Genomic DNA, 18328 nt, shown 5'->3' with positions numbered 1-18328 from the left:
CGTATATTCACGAAGTCGCAGCCCTACTCGACAGTGTTAATCTACACGGTACAGGGAATTTCCAGACCTCGTTCACTGAGAATAGGATGTATTCTCTGAGTCTTGAGAACTGGAGCATATTTCACTCAAGTGTTGTCATCTGGCTGCGTTACCAATAATATGTACGAGTAATAGAGAAATAATCATATTGATTTATATTTTTTCGTTTTACTCTTGGCGGATTATTCAGTAATTTAATAGTTTGTAATAAGTTTCAATCAGTTGCTGCTAAATCGAAAACTGATGCCGAACTTTCAGGAACGATATTCTTCAAATTAAGGCAATCTAGTACATACCAGTAAGAGAGTAGCACCCAGTGCTCTACAGCCCTTCATGTATACTCCGCAAGCCACCTGGTGGTGTGTGGTGGCTGATGCCTCTTAAACATGCATCATTTCCTCTCTTCCCTTCCACTTGACAATGGTCCGTAGGAAGAATTACAATAGGTAAACCACCGTATGCACTACCCGAATTTCTTCAGTGTGCTCGTCCTCGCACGTATTTTGCCAAAAGTGCGTGAGTGGAGCAAGAGGCTGTCGTACCTTCCATGGAAGGCATGCTTTCGCAATTTCAACAGAAAACCTCTTCATGATGCTCAACGCCTTCGTCGTAGCGTCTGCCAGTGGGGATTTTTGAACATCCCCGTAACGTTGCCGCGCATATCAAACGATCCCGTGGCGAAACACGCTGCTCTTCGTAGGATTTTTCTCTTTTTCTTGTACAATTCGTAGAGGTAGCGGTTGAGCAATGCTGGGTGTCCATAAAGTGCCGCTACCATTTCAAAAAAGTTGTAGCCTGTAAAGTGTTCGAGATAATCGACGTTTGTAGTTGTAAAGCGTTTAGCATTTATTTCCTTTCTTTTTGACGTGGAGTGCATCAAAATGGTGATAGACCAGGAGAAGGTGTAACATGACATCTGGTGGGCAGAATCGAAATCTGTGACAACAGTACTGCGGAATTATAGATGCCAGTATTTGGGGAGGGAGGAGGGGGTGGAAGGAGGCACCATCGGCAAAAACTAGCATAATGAGATTATTCAAAAGATTTAGACAGGTAATGTCAAAGACCTTCCTTTAAGTGGAACTGTGTCTCAAGAGCATGACGAATGCAAGATACATTTCAACGTAGCCCCCAGAAGTCAATTCGTAGTGCATTACGCAAATGGCTGGCAGGAAGATAACCTCTTCGTGAAGTGTATGTAGGCGTGAGACCTGAGTTTCTCATGGCGTATACAATTTTCAAATGAAAATGGCGGGGCGTACTCCCGCCGAAATATCGGCGGTCGCTGTAAATATTACCTGGCTGAATTTCCGTAACCGATTCCGCCTTATTGCGTAAAAAGTGGAATTAACGATCCAAGCATTGAAGTCAAACGATAATCCTCTGCGACATCCATTCACGTGTTCCATGCTGACCTCCAAATATGCTGACGATGACTACCTGAAAAAGTGTCTGTTCTTAGATGAAGCGAAGTTCCATATCTCTGGACCTTTGAATCGCGACAACATTAGGATTTGGTGTTACGAAAACCCACACAACACATGAGAACACATTCGTGTTCCTTGATGGCCGAAGCTTAATGTTTGGTATGGCCAAATGGGATGAGAGCCCATTTTTCTTAGCAGAGGAAACCATAATGTGGAGTGTTCACCTGGACATGCTGGAACACTTCCTGCTACCGGAGATCAAAAAGAAAAAGCTGCAGCCGTCCGGCACCTCTCAGTATGTTGGTCCCCTCCCCCCCCCCCCCCATCCTCCCTTCTCCCCCTCCCACCTTCGCCCGCACACATACACTGGAGTTTGGACGTGCCGGACATGCTGAATGATATTTCCTGAGAGGTGGATGTGTTGTGTGATAGGCTCCATCGCATGCCGCCCTCGCTCTCCCGGTGTCACGCCGTTAGACTTCCTTTTGCGTGGTTATGTCAGTGACCGCGTGTACACAACAGCAGCCAGTGACACTGCTGTCGTTCGTGCACGAATCAATAAAGCAATCAGAAGTGTAGATGCTGCAATGTCGAACCGCTCATGGCAGAATTCGAATATCGCTATAATGTTCTACGAGCGACGAGTAGGGCACACATTGAAATTCTAGCATAATGAAAGATGGCTACACTGAGCCACTGCGCCAGAGATTGCGCCAAAGAGTATTATTCAGCCGCCTCCACTGGCAGTGCTTGGGGAGAACTCGTAGTAGTCAGTGCTTGTTGAGATGTGCTAGTGAAAAGTGCTTGCTGAGACGTCGTAGTGAAGACTGCTTGTCGAGATGTGGCAGTAGTCAGTTCTTGTTGAGATGTGGTACTAGCGAGTCGGTGTGGAGATATATTGTAATGATTAGAGTGCTTTTCGTCAATATATGAAGGTAAAAAAAAAAAAAATTCCTTTTCTTTTTATTATCTCAATGTCTTAAATAATGTGTCATTACAGGTTCAGTCAACAAAGCATCTGGCTTGTGTTCTTGTATTAGAGTGTAATTCTGGGTTTCTTGCGCAATTATAGTATTTCTTATTTTTTTTTTATCACGTTAGTATAAATGGTATTCGAAATTTCTTGTCTTATTGAAGAAGAACCATGCCAGATGTGTACGTTGAGTCATACTTCCACACACAAAACAGTTATACTGGTGCCTTGGTTTTGTAGGTTTTATAGTTGCTGGGGACTTAATTAATTAATTGTGTTAACGAAAATTTTCATTTCATTCTTTGTTGTTGTTCTATGCAGTCAGATTGCGTAATAAAACTAGTCAGGGCCAACCGTTTACGAAACAGCGTAATCGGACATACAGCTACGAAAAATAAAAATTATTTGCATTAAAATAATTGTTAAGCCCCCATGCAATAACAGATAAAAGCTTTCAGTGCTGTTATGCCTTTTACAACAAAGCACTATTGTCTGTGTTTGCCAGTTTCAATTTATGTCTTTTTGAAATGGACAGCCTGTACTCATTAACAGATCGAACTAGTGTTTTGTACGGAACGTCTTTTATGGATGAGTTACATTTTCTTGAGATTTTTCCAGTGAATGTCAGTCTGCCATCTGCTTTATCTATGATCTGTATTATGTGGTCGTTACGTCACTTTGCACGGTTAGTCCTAAAGATTTTGCAGTTGCCCCAACTTTGAGTATGTTCAGCGGTCCTATCTAACAGTAAAGGATCTACATCTACTTCTACAACTACCTCTACATACATACTCCACAAGCTGCCGTATGGTTGATGGAGTTTGCCCTGTACCAATAATATTAATTTTCTTTCCTACTCCACTCGCAAATAGAGCGAGGGAAAAACGAGCATCTATAGGCCTCCGTACGAGCTTTAATTTCTCTTATCTTCGTAGTCCTTAGGCGAAATAAACGTTGGCGCCACTACGATCGTTCTGCAGTCAGTTTCAAATGACGGTTTTCTAAATTTTCTCAGCTGCGTTCCTCCAAGATAAAGTTGCCTTTTACCACGGATTCCCATTTGAGTTCCCGAAGCATCTCCGTAAACCAGTGCGTTGATCGAGCCTACCAGTAACAGAGTATAACAGCCTGCCACTGAGCTGCTTAGATGTCTTCCTTTAATTCGGCCTGATGCGGATTCCAAGCGGTCTAGTAATACTCAGAAATGAGTCCCACTAGCGTCCTTTATGCTGTTTCCTTTCCACAAACATGCTTTCCCAGAATTCTCCCTACAAACCGAAGTCGACCATTTGCCTTCCCTACTACGTCCTTACGTGAGTGTTGCATTTCATCTCCCTTTGCAACGCTACGCCTAGATATTTAATCGACATGGCTGTGTCTAGAAGGCCACCACTGACGCTGTATCCGAACGTTACTGGTTTGCTTCTCCTGTCCTTCTACATCAGCTTACATTTTTATAAATTTAGTGCTAGCTTCCGTTCATCACACCAATTAGAAATTTTGTCTAAGTCATCTTGTATACTCCTACAGTCACCCAGTGACGATACCTTTCCGTACTCCACAGCATCATCAGCAAATAACCGCAGATTGCTGCTCTCTCCGTAAGCCAGGTCATTTATGTACGCAGAAAATAACGGCGGTCCTATCACACTTCCCTGGAGCACTCCTAAAGATACCCTTGACTCTGATGAACGCTCGCCGTCGAGGAAAACGTACTGGGTTCTGTTACTTAAGAAGTCTTCGAGCCATTCACATACGTTAGAACCTACTCCATATTCTCGTATCAGTACTGGCAACCTGCGGTGGGCACTGTTTCAGACGCTTTACGGAGATACAGGAATGTGGGTCAGCGTGTTACCCTTCGTCCATAGTTCGCTAGGTATCGTATGAGATCAGGGCAAGCTGAATTTCGCACGAGCGATGCTTTCTACAACTGTGCTGACGTGTGGACAGAATCTTTTTCCGTCTCAAAGAAATTCGCTATATTCTAACTGAGAATATAGTCAATAGTTCTGCAGCAATACTAATATTAGGGGTATTAGTCTGTAATTTTCAGAGTCCGTTGTTTTACCCTTCTTATATACAGTAATCACCTGCGCTTTTTTCCAGTAACTTGGGACATTGTGGTGGGCGAGAGTTTAGGGATCAATCTAAGCTAAGTAAGGGACAATGCCGCAGCGTAGTCTTTTCTTTAGGATTCCATCCGAACCCGACAACGTATTTGTTATGAGCTATTTCGGTTGTTTCTCTACGCCACGGACGCCAATTGCTACGTCCTCTATGCGAGAGCCTGTGCGATGGTCAAACGACGATATATTTTTGCGATTCTACATCTACATCTACATGGGTAATCTGCAATTCACACTAAAGTGCCTGGCAGAGAGCTCACCGAACCATTTTCATACTACTTCTCTACCATTCCACTCTCGAATGGCGGGTGGGAAAAGGGAAACCTAAGTCTTTCAGTTCGAGCTCTGATTTCTCTTATTTTATTAAGATGATCATTTCTCCCTACGTAGGTGGGTGTCAACAAAATATTTTCGCATTCGGAAGAGAAAGTTGGCGATTGTAATTTCGTAAATAGATCTCGCCGCAAAGAAAACCGCCTTTGTTTCAGTGACTGCCACCCAACTCGCGTACCATATCAGTGACACACCCCTATTGCGCGATAACACGAAACGGGCTGCCCTTCTTTACACTTTCTCTATGTCCTCCGTCAGCTCTACCTGGTAAGGATCCCAGACCGCGCGGCAATATTCCAGCAGGGGACGGACAAATGTAATGTAGGTGGGTTTCTCGCATCTTCTAAAGTGTTCTGCCAACAAAGCGCAGTCTTTGTTTCGCCTTCCCCACACTATTATCTGTGTCGACTTTCCAATTTAAGTTGCTCGTAATTGTAATTCCTAGGTATTTAGTCGAATTGACAGCCCTTAGATTTGTGCGATTTATCGTATACCCAAAATTTATCGGATTTCTTTTAGTACCCACGTGGATGACCTCGCACTTTTCTCCTGCGTGAGCCATTTCTTAAACGAAAATTTAAACCAGTGACTGGATAGAAGCCTTCCAACTTCTTATTGAATTTTCCTAGGACCGGAATTTTCTCTGGTTCTCGGCAATATCATTTTCTAAGGTAAGACGGTAGTAGATGTATGTCTCACCCATCGATCTTTTTACAGACGCACGGGTCTGCTAACTTTCGCTTGTCGTCATTTATGCGTTCTGTTTGCTTGCGAATCTCAGACCTGGGACAATGATTACAGGGTCATGTTTGACTAAATCACGATTGAAAGCGCCTGGTCTCCAGTCCCTGCTTGGGTACTCAGTGATCGAAGACAGAAATTCTTATCCGCAGAAGTTGGATGATTCAACTCTGCAGGGTGAGGGTTTCCCTGTCTCTGTACAGAGACTGCGGCGCAGTTACCCTCGGTGCAGTGAGACGAGCGCTCCTTGCCCCCAGGCCAGAAACCTCGTCCAGGGGCGACGGTGGGGTGCGTCAGCGCTGACAGACTGGCTCACGTCTCGTCTCAGGGAGGGTCTGGAAGGGGGCGAGCAGACCGCAAGTGAATTTCCAGCGTCTGAGGGGAGATGGAGAGGAGAGATAGGGAGGCGGACCGGGATTTACGGGGCATCGACAGCCACGTCATTAGGGAGTCAGCCCCGGCCGCGGCGCCCTCTATTTCTGGAGACTCCCATCCGCTGGAGAGATCCACGATGCTGATACCGCCACTCCTCTAATCGCAGCCGAGGCAGATAATGAGGCGTCAACGTCGACAAATATAGGAATTTTTCAGGGACTCTTTTATTTCTATCTCTGCTGCATACCATTCCCGTCTGAGCCAAGTACAGGTGCGTTTCTTTTCCAGTCCCTAAATGACAATGATTTAAGCTGTAAAATTATAAAAATTTTAAAAGCTTTCTATAAACGCTTCAAAACTTTCAACATTTTTCTATACATTTTCTCAGTAGCATTTAACACTAAAAAATTGTTTCCACGTGATGACTAATTTCAGTAGCTTAACCACCACCTTCAGATCACATGTAGTATTACATGCAGAATTACACACTGAGGCGCCAAAGAAACTGGTAAAGGCAAGGGCATTCAAATACAGAGATATGTAAACAGGCAGAATACGGCATTCCTGTCGGCAACGCCTATATAAGACGCCAAGTGTCAGGTGCTGCTGTTATATCGGTTGCTGCTGCTACAATGGCAGGTTATCAAGATTTAGGTGAGTTTGAACGTGGTTGACACAGCATCTCCAAGGCAGCAGCCGGCCGCAGTGACCGAGTGGTTCTAGGCGCTTCAGTCCGGAACCACGCGACTGCTACGGTCGCTGGTTCGAATCCTGCCTCGGGGATGGATGTGTGGGATGTCCTTAGGTTAGTTACGTTTAAGTATTTCTAAGTTCTAGGGAACTGACGACCTCCCATATTAAGACCCATAGTGCTCAGATCCATTCGAACCATTCTTTTTTCTAAGGTAGCGATGACGTGGAGATTTCCCTGTACGAGCATTTCACGAGGGTACCGTGAATATCAGGAATCCGGTAAAACATCAAATCTTCCACATCGCTGTGACCAGAAAAAGATCCTGCAAGAACGGGACCAACGACGGCTGAAGAGAATCGTTCAGCGTGACTGAAGTGCGAAACTTCCTCAAATTGTCGCAGATTTCAACGCTGGACCATTAACAAGTGTCACCGTGCCACCTATTCAACAAAACATCACCGGTATGGGCTTCCGGAGCAGAAGGCTCACTCGTGTACCCTTCATGATTGCACGACACAAAGTTTTACGCTTTGCTTGGGTCCATCAACACTGACATTGAATTGTTGATGGCTGGAAACGTGTTGTGTGGTCGGACGAGTCTCATTCCAAATAGTATCGAGTGGACGGGCGTGTACGGGTATGGAGACAATCTCATGGACCCTGCATGTCAGCAGGGGACTGTTCAAGCTTGTGGAGGCTCTATAATGGTGTGGAGTTCAAGCTGGTGGACGCTGTGTAATGATTTGAGTGCATGCAGTTTGAGTGATATGAGAAGCCTGATACGTCTAGATACTACTCTATCGGGTGACGCGTACGTAAGCATCCCGTCTGATGACCTGCATCCATTCATGTCTGTTGTCCATTCAGACGGACGTGGGCAGTTCCAATAGGACAATGCAACATCCCACACGTCCGCAGTTGCTACAGGTTGGCTCTAGGAACTCTCTTCTGAGTTTAAATACTTCCGCTGATCACCAAACTCCCCAGACATGAACATTATTGAGCATATATGGGATGCCTTGCAACGTGCTGTACAGAAGAGATTTCCACGCCCTCGTACTCTTGCGGATTTATGGACAGGCCTGCAGGACTCATAGTGTTAGTTCTCTCCAGCACTACTTCAGACATTAGTCGAATCCATGTTGCGTCATTTTGCGACACTTCTGCGTGCTCGCGGAGGCACTACACGGCATTAGGCAGCTGCACCAGTTTCTTTGGTTCTTCATTGTAAATGTACTCGCAGTATACAAGATCGTTGCATCGTTCGTAACATTCCTATTTTAATCTCCGGGTAAAATGTATTGTGTACTGTCATGAAATATATGAAAGCAATTAAAACAAAAAGCCTGTACAGCGTTGTACAAATTTTTTATCCAAGACCGAAGCATTCATTAAATTATTTCCGTTACAGTCAGTAACTGCAAGCAGAGATTTATCATGTAAGCTGTACTTGAAATCAGTAGCAAAACATGAAATACACGGCAAATCTCTGCTCGCAGTTGCAGACTGTAACGGGAATAAGTACATGGGCGCTTCAGTGTCTACAAAAATTTTCACGACGCTGTACAGACTTTTTGTTTAAATTTTTGTCATAGGTAACGTGGCTATGCATAACTATAACTGGTGATTAAAAATAAGAATGCTACGGATGATGCAACGGTCTTGTATAATAATAATGCATCTATAATACTACACGTAATCTGAGGATGGTAGTTAAGCTACTGAAACTGGTTGTCACTTTGTAATTAATTTTTCCATAGGGAATATGTAGAAAAATTTTAAAGTTTTTGTAGAAAGTTCTTAATAAGTTTACAATTCGTTAGCTGCTTACGACCGCTTCTTCTATTCGGACAATGTCAGATATATTTGGCAATGATTTCCCTCTCCAACCATTTTTGTTATCTTGTATGTCATGTTCACTAGCACGAAACTGAGCAGTACGTGAATTTATAATGGAAGGGTAATAATAGAAAACATGAAAAGTATGTGAAACCTGTGCATACGACAAGCCATAAGTTTAAAGAAACGTATTCAACGGCGTAACACAGGAATTAGCTTAATATTTCCGAGAGTTCCTCGACAGAATAGGACTGAGCAATGAGGTAACTTCTAATTTTAGACTTGAAAGTACATGGATTATTACTAAGATTTTTGAATTCTTGTGATAGCTTATTGAAAATGGATGCAGCAGAATACTGCACACATTTCTGCACAACGGTCGAGAAGGTGCGTTCCTAATGTGGATTGAATTCCTACCTAGTATTAACCGAGCGAAAACTGCTAACTCTTGTGGATCAGTTTATATTATTAGCAACAAACAAAATTAAAGGAAATATTTATTGAGAGGTCAATGTCGGAATTCCCAAACTAACGAGCAGGGGGCGACAAGAGGTTCGCGAACTTACACCATTTTTTTGCTCGAACCGCCTGTTTCAGAGCCAGAAATGCCCGTTTTGAATCAGAAGAGTTAACTTCAAAAACAGTAGCAGACGTCATAAGCGAATGAAAACGAGCATACTACTTTTCGTGCGTAACTATCATTTACCTCAAATACTGTTCTAAAGGTAAATAAAGTAGTTAAATTTTTAGGCAAGATCCTGAACATGCGATGTCGAGTCTCAGTAAAATTGCAAAATGATTTAGATAAGATATTTGTACGGTGCGAAAAGTGGCAATTGCCCCAGAATAAAGAAAAGTGCGAAGTTATTCACATGTGTACTAAAAGAAATCTGCTAAATTTCGTTTACGCAATAAGTCACACAAATCTGAAGGCTGTAAATTCAACTAAATACTTATGCATTACAATTACAAATGCCCTCAATTGGAACGATCACATAGATAATCTTGTGCGTAGAGCCAACCAAAGCCTGAGATTCATTGGCAGAGCACTTAGAATGTGCAACAGGTCTACTAAAGAGACTGCTTACACCACGCTTGTGTCCGCCCTATTCTCGAGTACTTCTGTGCAGCTTAGGATCCGAATCAGATGGGACTGACGGATGTCAGCGAAAAAGTACAAAGAATGTCAGCTCGTTCCGTATTATCGCCAAGTAGGGGAGATAGTGCCACCGACATGATACGTGAATTGGAGTGGCAATCATTAAAACAAAGGCGTTTTTCGTTGCGACGGTATCTTCTCGTGAAATTTTAATCGACAGTTTTCTCATCCGACTGCGAAAACATTCTGTTGGCACCCAGCTACATAGGGAGAAATGATCATCACGATAAAATAAGAGAAATCAGGGGTCGCACCGAAAAATTAAGGTTCTCGTTTTTCCCGCGCGCCGTTCGAGAGTGAGACGGTAGAGAGACAGCTTGAAGGTATTTCATTGAACCCTCTGCCAGTCACTTTATTGTGAATAGCAGAGTAATCACGAAACTGTAGATGTAGATGTAAGCATCCACCAACCACTCTCCAAGACCTGCGAGCAGCACCACGGGAAGACTGGGCGGTTTGCCTCAACATGGCACTGATTACGTTATCCACAGCATACTCTGTCTTTGTCAGGCCTGTATTGCTGCCAGAAGCGGTCACACCCCATAGCAAGCACATTAAATAGTTGACGGAATGTGTGTGCAAATCTGTTAAGTTGGAAAAGAATGAAGAACATTTTCGTCTACTGTTACGCATATTGCAGTTGTTTACGTTCTGTATTCTTTACATTGTTTCTACTTTGCTACCACCTGTTTATACTGTTTTGCAACCTTACAAAATTTCTGTTGTTGTTTTAATTTTGGCGACCAGTGTAATAGGGGTAGAATGGTCGAACAGCTCCTCACGAGCTACACATTTCTGCAGTCAGTGTTTAGCGACGCTTCAACTGGTATGAAGAGCAATTCCGTTGGACAGTGGACGACTGGAAACGAATGATTTGGAGCAATCAATCATGCTATGCCCTGAGTCAATCCGATTGAATGATGTGGGTGTGGCGGACGCCAGGAGGACGTTTTCTGCTCAAATGGCTCTGAGCACTATGGGACTTAACATTTGAGGTCATCAGTCCCCTAGACTTAGAACTACTTAAACCTAACTAACCTAAGGACATCACACACATCCATGCCCGAGACAGAATTCGAACCTGCGACCGAAGAAGCAGGGCGGTTCCGGACTGAAGCGCCTAGAACCGCTCGACCACCCCGACCGGCTGAGTTTTCTGCCTTCGTGCAAACAGTAAAGTACGGAGAAGGTGGAGTTACGATATGGGGGTGGGGGGAAATTCTCTGCTTGATTTCTTGTGAATATTTGTCTGTGTATGGGAAAATCGGATTTTCGATCTCGGTCTCAAGCCTGCTTCCAGTCGTAATTTCTACTTTACCATTATATTCGAAACAATGTTACCAAACTTCATCTTTCAGTATCAGACAACACTAAGGGATGCTAGAACTTAATATTTAACGAAACCACGTCATTAATGACCAAGTCGTTACCCTGATGAGTAAACGTCGCATTAAAAATTGCTCGGACCCATTCATTCGCCTTATATGAGTTACGGGATTCGTGGAAAAGATAAACCTGACAGCTTTTCCTGAGTTTTAACCTTACAAAAAGTGAAACAAGAATAGCGACACCCCAGTCAGCCTCCAAAATTAATATCAAGTCACTGTTCTGTTGTAGAAGCTGTTGAAACGAATACAATAGCAACTACTTCTTACATACTGTGGACTCCTAACTAACGAGAAGTTTTGCAAATTACAGAAAAATTTTACCTCATCAAATAGGAGAGAAGTAAAAATAATCGACCAAATCTGGGGGTGGGATGCGAAAGGAAAATGCAGTAAGACTTTATATTAATTCCCTAATTTTAGAAATGTCTTCAGTAAACTTTTTTCTTAAGTGTAATAAAAGTTCAGACTCATGGTTAGAAGTTTTCAAAATCTTATCAAACTCTTTTTGATATAGTGCTCTAATCAGTTCCACTCGATAGAAGTAATTTGAGTTATGCAACGTGCTAGAAGACGTCGTGCTACAGTAGACATGAAAAAGGACTGGCATCTCGTCGATGCTTCGTTGCCTAACATCAAATTGACAGATGACATCGCATCCATTATGTGGGATACGTACACTATACGATCAAGAGTATCCAGACACACTACGTATTGCGGAATCGACCACTAAACGTCACTAGAAACGCACCCACAAGTATAATAGGAGGCGGGGAGTATTGTTGTCAGTTGAGAGGCCGTAACAGCAGAGTGGGTCGGTCGCGATAGCTCAGTGACTTTGAGCTACACATCCTTCAGCGACATTTCAGCCCTTTACAGCTGCCCTTGTACACTGTTGGTGAGATAACTGCGAAGTTAAGTGGAAACAAGTGATTTGGAATGATGAATCACGCTATATCCTGTGGCAATCAGATGGAAGGATTTGTTAGCTGCCATCATGTGTACGGCAACCAGGGAAGTAGGGAGAAGATGGTGTTACGGTATGGGGATGTTTCTAGTCGTTAGGGTATGGTCCTCTTATTTTGCGTAAGAAAATGCAAAATGCGGAAGGTTATAAACACATTTTACAGTAGCGCGTACTGCATTCGGTAAAGGGGCATTGCGGTGACCATGATCGTATCAGGATTACAATCCACGGCCACAAAGCAGCGTGGTTTGTGGACAGTAACATTTCTGACATCGTCTGGCCCGCTCCAAAGTGAACCCAATGGGACACCTTTGGGATGAGCTCGAAAGGCGATTTCGCACCAGACCCCAAATTCCAAAATCAGTACCTTCTCCGGTTCCAGGTCTTGAGGAATAATAGACTACCATCCTTCCAAAGACACGTAGACACCTCATTTAAAGCGTCGTCAGTAGAGTTCAAGCCGTCATAAAACGAAAGGATGGACACACACTGTGTCGATGTCTGCTAATAGATGTTCGGATACTTTTGCTCAGATAGAGTATTCAAGGGTTTTCAGTCATAATTTGAAGGATTGTCGTATTTGAGAATATCTCACATTCATTGACGGTAGAAACTACCAAATTGTTGAAGATGAGGTGCCTGAAAGTGTGTCTGTCTCGTACATCGCTACACTAGTTGCAGGTTTCGAGAGCATGGTTTAAGCTCTAACATAAAATCAGAGGTTGAAAATACCGCTTCAGTTGTAAGTTACTTTATTTTCACACGATCGGTTTCGGACTGTTATAAGCCGATTCTCAAGTGTCGCATTGGAAATAGCAAAAGACAGGATAAGTTTCACACGCCGCAACACACATAAAAATTTTTTAGAAAAAAATTTGTTATTTGATTTTTTTTTCTAAAAAATTTGTTTTAGAAAAGAATTTGTTTTTTTTTTTTTTTAATTTGGTGTTGTAGCGTGCGAAAATTATCTCCCGCCTTTTGCTATTTCCAGTACTACACCTGAGGATGGGATAATAACAGTCCGAAACCGGTAGTGTGAAAATAAAGTAACTTACAACTGAAGCGGTATTTTCAACCTCTGCTATAATGCTCAGTTGCGGATGTTCTTCCAGCAGGATCGTTTGTCTAACATAATGACTTTGCTAGAGACAAAATGGATTCTCTAACTGAATGTTCAAGCATTTAGGTATAACAACCCGTCTGGGACACAGCATCCTTATTACACATTAGACATTTCGCAGTTGAATGGGTGTATTCCATCTTTCTAGATTTCGCGTACGACACTGTACTTTATCAACCGCTGTAAGATCACAGTTTCCTTATACGCTCGAAGACCTTTTGACTGTGTCATTTCTCGTGCGCTGATGACGCTGTTGTCTACTAGGAACTATCGTCGCTCTAGTGATTTCTTTCTTCGATCTAATCGTACAACACCATGCATCGCAGCAGGCAGTAACTAATAGAGAACTTAGTAGGCTTGATGCCAAAATACTGACTCCTCTGGAAGATTCTGAATGTTGTTATACGGTGTCGTAATGCGGATATATGTAACAGAATGCCAGTAACAAAGGGAGTGAGCCAAAACGCATCTGATTACAAGATTAGTGGCGACCTCTTCAGCACGTCAAATCGTACAATCATTTAGAGACAATACTAAGATGCGATCTGGAGTGGGACGATCGCGTGAAATCAAAAGACTAAAATTTGTTGGGAAGCGTATAGAAAAATTTGAAAGAAATCGCATACAAAGTGTGTAACAATAGCGTAATCGCTTCTGGTGTTCCAGTGTTTGGAGGCCGTATTGAGTAAAAGTAGCACCAGACATCGAACGAATACAAAAATAAGCTGCTAGGTTTTTAACGGATCTGTACAGTTCATACGAAAATGTAACAGGAATGCTCGGGGAACTCTAACGGTAATTGTTGGAAGAAAGAAAGTGTTTCTCGCGAAATAATTTTGGGTAAATTTAGTAACCAGTATTCAAAGCGGACTGTGCCTCCATAATTCTGCTGATACCGCGGCCAAGAAAATCCGCGGTGTAAGAGCTATACAGGAGCACAAGGATAGACAGTACGCGGATGGAACAGTGAAGAAAATCGAAAATAATGATACGGTATACTCTCCCTTACTTACTGAGCTGTAACTTGTGGTGTGTATATGTAAGTGTTCTTATCTTGTAGAGAAAATTGCTGGGGAACGTGTAAAAATTATGGCAGCGGTGGGATTCGAACCCACGCCTCCGAAGAGACTGGTGCCTTAAACCAGCGCCTTAGACCGCTCGGCCACGCTACCGTGATGGAGCGAGCGCGGTTCACGTTTAAGTAGTTTACGTAAACTGTTTTATCGTTTACGAATTTCTGACTGATAAATCATAATGGTTGACGCGTGGTCTTGTTGGGCAACTCCCGGCTGAACACGTCACTGTATTTAGGCAGTGAGTTACACAAGACATACCCTAGCTGCCAGACGATGCAGCGAAAATAGATCTTCACTCTGAACAGCCCATCTCACAGAATACACCGACTGTAGCCCACTACATGTTTCCGGAGCATCAGTATCGGTACCATTGTAACGCTACCGGGGTAAAAATGGCGCCCTTAACGTGCGTCTGTAAACGAAGAACAGTCGTCTTTGACAACACCGATTACCGAACTCGTAGATATGGTAATCATGTTATCATTTTACAGGCCCTAAGGCAACTGTAACGTTCTCGTTTTCTGCGCCTAGGATTTTTCTGTTTTTCCATACGTTAGTTTACTTAGATGGCATACAGAGGCGTTTGCATATGCGTGATACGAGTATTGAGGTAGTCAGAACGTCTTTTGCTCTATTCTGTGGAGTGTATGATGTTACAGAAATTACACGTCAGCCAGCTTGTAGCTAGAGACGGGACACACATGTTTCGCAGAGTTCTCGCAGCGAATGGAATGTCCAGATTCATAAAGTTCGATGATGTATCTGATCGAGATACAGGTCAACAAATATTTAAAGCCGTGTACCAGTGGCTTGATCGCAAGAGTCCACGACAGTAACATCCAAGCAGCCGGCCAGGGTGGCCGAGCGGTTCTAGGCGCTACAGTCTGGAACCGCGCGACCGCTACGGTCGCAGGTTCGAATCCTGCCTCGGGCATGGATGTTTGTGATGTCCCTAGGTTAGTTAGGTTTAAGTAGTTCTAAGTTCTAGGGGACTGATGACCTCAGAATTTAAGTCCCATAGTGCTCAGAGCCATTTGAACCATTTTTTGAACATCTAAGTGTAACTAGTATGTAACTAGTTTTCTAATATCACGAACTTTGACCTGAATTTGAATTCCAGCCTATTAAAGCGCAATTAATATTCCAACTAATTGGCTCTGAAGATGACGAATTTGCAGCTAAAACATAGAAGGTGATTATTAAGAACAATAACAAATAAATTTGTTACATTATCCATGGAAGCATGATAGCTCACAGATTTAGGCCACTGTTAAGAGAAAGTAGTGCCAGGATAGCACAGCTACTAGGATCATAACGACTGGAAGGCGAGGGCTTATTATACGATTTTAATGAGTAACGAAGTTCCGTATTTCTCTACTAGAGTACTGTTCAGTATTGCTCTCAATGGTGACATCTTGTACGACAACAAGTGTTGGAATTTCTAAATGTGTACCAGGCTGCATTTTCACTGTAGCTTTTATTGACGCTAATCACAGTATCCTGATTTCTTTTGGAGACTTTCTGCGTTCTCTATCACATTTGGAATGATAACGAAAAGAATTTAATATGAGACTTTTCTTTTCTCAAATCTTTTTTCTCCCCCTCTGTTTTCATTCTGCGAGCCGGAAAAACAGTTTTATTTATGAAATTTACAGATGTCGTGACCGCTTTTATTGGACTCTGTCTGGAATTCAGTAACGTTCCATCAGGGGTAGCTTTCATTTTCGTGTTGATATAGAAAGCCTCAGCTTGAAATACTTTAAGAAGCATTTATTTATATTACGGATGAAAACAGATAGGATCTTATTGCTCTATCAGTGGAGTTGTGAGTTTACATTATGTGTTTCTCTTTATGCCGTCGTTATTAGCTTTATATTTGATGGTCATTCAGCGAGACACCACTGAAATCTTCAGTAGTTACGGACTTTCTGCGCTGTTTTTGATGTAAAAAAGGCATTTATTAGCAAAGGATCTCTTACTCGTATTACGTATATCGTCAGGAAGATGACGATTCAGCGACTGCTTTTATCTGATTCAGTTTGAAACTCAAAATCATTCCATCAGCCGCAGCTTTTACCGTGATTTTTATGTCGAAAGAACCAATCGGAAACGCTCTTAGTGGTGCATCTTTGACGGGTAGTAACAGCTCCATCAGTGGAATTTTGACTTTACATTATAATGTGTTTTTATATCGCCTTTATTATCTTTGTTTTTGACGCTCATTGAATGTGTCTCCACTGCAATATTACTTGGGTAATTCCGATCTTTCTTCGCTGTTTTTTATGCGAAAAATCTCTTACATGTCGTACATATATGGTCTGGAAGATGAAAACAGACTGATGACACACGCAAGAAGGGAAGGGGAGCAACATTGTACATGTGTGCAATAAAAGAAAATGATACATGATATTTAGAGCAGCATGGTTGCAAAAGTTTTAATCTTTCTGGTACTTCATGTTAGCATCTGTGGGAACATTAGACCTCCAACACAAATTTTCAGTTGTGATTAATTGCAGCTGAAAAACAAATACAGTGCCTTAAAATTGTTATGGTAGAAATCGCGCGTGAACGTTCGAAGCTGCAACATTCGCCAAGTGACTAATCAGAGTCTCATGATCATGTTCGTGAAGCTCCCTTGGAATTTGTTGTCGGCTTTAGGTGCTGGTAGAATAATTTTGGTTTTCATAGCGTCTAGATTAAGAAATACTGTGTGAAATACATCCCAATATCTCCACTGCCTCAGCTCACCAACACCCTGTGGGGGTAGTCACAGACGCCCGGATTCCGTGAGATCCAAGTAACTTCCGATATTGTTTACTCATCGGGGCGTACAGCGAGTGAGACTTTAAACGCCGAATGACCGCTTTTTCTTCTCTTTTTCATTACATTTCTCTCTTTGGTACAGTACCTCACCTCATCAGAAGGCCTCAGCGCTCAAGTGAGCCTAGCTGACTCGAATCGCAACATGTGACATGTGCAGTGAACATGAACCCAACCAGTCATAGCTGCAGATAAAAGTAAACATCCATAGCCAGCAGGTACCGGCTCTTGAGTCCTAACAACTGCGACCATCTAACGAATGAGCGACAGTATGGTGGGTCAGACACAGGAGAAAGCAATAAAGCATGCGCAATATAAAATCCCAGTCCTATCAGTAACTCTGCGAGTACTCGTCTCCACATGTTCGGAAATGACAGATTGCACATCGTATTAACTAAACACACATGTGACTTCGAAACTGTGTGACTATTAAATTAATAAGGTGTCTACTCGATGATGAAATTATATCATCATGTATACCCAGATGCCTGCGGCTTGTCCTGTAAAACTTGTTCGCACCTGGTTGAGAAATGAATGTGATACCGTAAGAATCTAACTGTTTGTTGGGCGAAAATATACGAAGCGTATGTGCTGACATAAATTAGATTACTGTAATAATTTTAGGGCACTGCAGTTTTTCAGCTGAAATTAATAATAACTGAAAACTTGTGTCGGAGATTGCTAGAGGATATTCATCATTAGTAGTGAAATAGGGCGTACTCTAACCACGACTCGCCTGTGAAAATCAGGCTGACAAACCCCATTAAAACCGCTGTGCTAGTTTGCGAATGCAACACACCCCAGAACTGGTCTGTGTCCGACAGTAAACGTTTCCTTGTTGATGACTAACACAGTTCGTCGAATACGAGCGATTTGTCTCTCGCGCAGCACACAACGAAGCTCGAGCTGTGGAAGATATCTGCGACGACACGTCGTCGAAGAGGCTAAAATAGGGATGTTTTAGAATTTTAACACGCTCAAGAGCTTTTGCATTCATTTGATGTGCTCTACAACGGAATATCTTTAACCTGCATGTCTGAGTAATTGAGAAATACGGCTTTCTCATCGAAACGGTGAAAATCCAAAAAATGTTCAAATGTGTGTGAAATCTTATGGGACGTAACTGCCAAGGTCATCAGTCCCTAAGCGTACACACTACTTAACCTAAATTATCCTAAGGACAAACACACACACACACACACACACACACACACACACACACACACACACACACACACACGCCCGAGGGAG

General features: G+C 42.7%; 1 non-coding gene across 1 annotated transcript; it reads right to left on the bottom strand.

The window, feature by feature from the left end:
* Positions 1-14271: 14271 nt before the first annotated feature.
* On the bottom strand, positions 14272-14353 carry Trnal-aag. Its single transcript has one exon. It is a non-coding gene; the product is annotated as a tRNA-Leu (tRNA).
* Positions 14354-18328: the final 3975 nt, after the last annotated feature.

This window comes from Schistocerca americana, chromosome 1, assembly GCF_021461395.2.
Source record: "Schistocerca americana isolate TAMUIC-IGC-003095 chromosome 1, iqSchAmer2.1, whole genome shotgun sequence".
In the NCBI taxonomy this organism is placed as follows: Eukaryota; Metazoa; Arthropoda; class Insecta; order Orthoptera; family Acrididae; genus Schistocerca; species Schistocerca americana.
The sequence above is the reverse complement of the archived record's forward strand: the minus strand, read 5'-3'. Positions and strand labels throughout refer to the sequence as shown.